Raw genomic sequence first — 3539 nt, 5'->3', positions numbered from 1 at the left:
GGCGTAAAATGGCGTCATGGCTTACGACTCGGTTCTAGCTAAGAGTAGCTTGGGCGGGTCGATAGGACTCCTGGGTCTAGCCAAGCGTAGCTTGGGCGGGCCGATGGGACTCGACTCTGGGTCTAGTACGCGGGGCGTACTCCCAGAGTACGCGGGGCGTAATCCCTGCTTCCGACTTCTAAATTCCGTAACTTTCGCGTACGAGTTCCGTTTTTCGCGTTCTTTACATCCCCCCGTAGGTGAGATTATGCTCTACAACTTTCATTTAGACTCCGTTGGCTAGTTTTGACTTTATTTTTTAATGATATATTTTTAATAGGCCGGACCTCCTAATGTTCGTTAAAAATTCATAGGTTCTTTATTCGACGTCGGTTTTCGTCTGTCTTTTTATCGTTTTATTACTACTGAGGAGATCTTCAATTTCCATTTAGGTGGCGATAGCTAAATAACACTCGATCTTCAATCCGAGTTTTTAGCCCTCTTCTACTGTTACGAAACTTTGAAAAACCGTAATTTCTTCATACGAGGTCCAATTTGGGCGATCTTTTTATGTACGCTCATCTTTCAACGAGATCTACGACTTTGGTTTAGATACTTAAGGCTAAAATGCATTTTATTGAGATTCTACTTTTTACGTCAAATAATGTTTTAACGTCGTGTCGTAAATATACGAGTGGTTATAATTTCTTCAATATAACCCGGTTTTGAGCGTTCTTTATGTTCTTGGAAACCTTGTCATGATATCTAATATTTGATGTATCCCAACTTAGATACTTGAACACTTTATTTTCGAGGTTAATTTCGTTGCTTTTTAGCTTTCGAGTGTTTACAATGCTTTTTGGGAGAAATTAGGGTTGTCACAATTAGAAACCCTAGGAGTTCTTGTTTAAGTCCATTTTGGACTAGTAATTTCTTATTGGGCCCAATGGACCAATAAGCTTCCAATTTGACCATCTTGGGCTTCGAACTCTAGAATGGCTCTAAATGGACCTACTTCCATTTATTTCAATATTTTGGGCCATATTGGGCCTAGAATGAAATAAATTAATTATATGAACCATTTTGGGCCATAACTAACCTAATGTAGCCCTAATAGGTCATAAGAATCATATTTATGGTTAATTGGACCAAACATCACTTAACATAACCATGAAAAAGGCTTAAGCATACAAGGCCCAAATTCTTTTCTCTCCCTCTTTAATTCTTGGCCCAAGCCCAAGTAAAAAGGGAGAGTTGACTTCTCCTGTCCACCTCATTTTTACATTATGGTCTTCCATGCATCTTATCCCATGTTTCCATGCATACATCACTTCAAGATCTCTCTCTTTCCCTCTCTCTTGCTCTCGGCCGATTCCAAGCACACACACACACACACACAATTCTCTCACAAATCTCTCAAGAAAACTCTCTCATATTTCCTCCATATTTTTGAGATCTAAGAAGTGTTCAAGGGGATTCTTACATAAAAATCATCATCTAAGGTAAGATGTTGCTTAGATCCATAAACTAGTTATTTCATTGAATTCAAGAATCACCTCTTAACCCATTCAAACTTATGATTTAGCACCTTAGAAGCATCTAAGTTCGAGATCTTCCAAGAAGGGTTGCTAAGGCTGAATTTTCTTCTCATTTTCTTCCAAAAACCGAAACCACACCCAAAGGTGAGCTTCATACCCCCTCTTTTTCTGTTTTTATAAGTTTTGTGGGGGAGAATACAAGCAAATGTGTAGATCGATGAGTAAATGTATGCCTTGTGTGATTTTTATGCTTATATGTATGATCTTATGTGATTGTGATGTTTATACTAGCCAAAAAGAACCTAAAAATCGAGATCTACTATATAAAGAATGAAATAAGTATAACCCATTTTTGGGCTCAAAATGATAAAAATACAAAACTAAGGGGCCCAAAACGACAAAATATAGATTCTGAAGGTTGAGATGAGGCTAAACAGTTTCTAATATGTATTTTATAAATATCAACACTTTTGAAAGGTTAAAAATGTGAATTTTAAACATAATGGGCCAAAATTGGCTTTTCGGCCCAATAAAGCCCCAAATTGAGAAAATTTTGAATTAGAGGGGCTGAAACTGCACATTTTTGTACAACAGGGGATTACTTGTGTACTAAAACCATTTCAAGGGCCAAAAATACTTTTCAACTAAAAAGGGACCAAACATGCAAAATTTTTCCATCTTGGGCCAAAATTGTAAAAGTTGCGAAAATGGAGGTTTCAACCGAGAAAATTTCATTTTTGAAGGACTTAAGCTGTTTATTAAGTAAATTGTGCTAAAAAAATGTCTTTCCAATTAGTTTTGATACTAAAGTGTCAAGAAAAATAGTTTAAGGACTAAACTGGAAATTCTTTTATACACAAAGGGTTAAAAGTGTAAATTTTATCCAAGAAAGGGCTTAAAAAGATAAATACTAATTCTTAAAACAACAAATCCCTTAAGATAAAAATACGAGTACTACGTCTACCGGCGAAACATAATAATAAATACACTTTCAACACCAATATCGTTACCAAACGAATTGATTCGGTCTCGAATCAATAACAAATCAAAAATCAATAAACAATGATACTTCAATACACACGCGGAAAATTCACGAGAAGTCAATACACCATCTTTGGGCTCGAAAGTTTCAAATGGTGCTTGTTGGGCCTAGCTAGCCCAATGACATGATCTTTAGGCCTGAAGGGAACACGCTTACATGTTATTGGGCCTTATATGACCTAGTTCTGTGTAAAAGGACTTTCAATAGCTTTGTTGTGCTGTTGGGCCCCAAGGGTCCTTTGGTACTGCTAGCAAAGTCAAGAAGTCAAATGCAAGTCGGGCCAAGGGCCTTTCGCATTCACGATAGCCTTGAACGACTTATGGAAATAACGGGGGCTTCGCACCCTCTTTTCTCCTCGGTTGTGGGGCTATGAGAAGTCAGGGTGGTTGGATTAAGTGAGTAGTACGGACGACGCCTAAAGGATCGTTTGTATAGTTGTAAACTAGTCATTTTCATTAATGCGTGATTATAACGACTCACAACCCGTAATTAATCCAATGTCACCTGGAATTATCGAAAACAACGTCGTATCGAAATAATACTAACTCAGCCACGTAATTTAATGTATTGGGAAAACATCAGGTTTTCCTGGGAAATTCAACGCTCTTAACTATGTGATATATATATACAATGTTTAACAATTATTCACATTCACAATAATCAACAAGCATACTTACGGATCTTCACACTTTTTCTTATATACAACATTTCTTTTTAGAAAATATCGGATTTTCTATGGTTTTCAACATTATACAAATCATTTCTTTTCAAACCTTACTTATGAACACACCAACATTTCATATGTTGACGTTTTTCCAAAATAATTGTATTCTCAGGTAACAGGTAAATCGAACGAAAAATGTACCTAGTGATGTCATGTTGTTTGTTTAATTAGCATCGAACAATTTACGTTTTAGAAATGTAATGTTTTGAAACAATGCACTAAATGTAAACAATACAGGTTGTAATATTTCAATGCA

The sequence above is a fragment of the Lactuca sativa genome, chromosome 4 (genome assembly GCF_002870075.4).
Source record: "Lactuca sativa cultivar Salinas chromosome 4, Lsat_Salinas_v11, whole genome shotgun sequence".
Taxonomy (NCBI): Eukaryota; Viridiplantae; Streptophyta; class Magnoliopsida; order Asterales; family Asteraceae; genus Lactuca; species Lactuca sativa.
The sequence above is the reverse complement of the archived record's forward strand: the minus strand, read 5'-3'. Positions refer to the sequence as shown.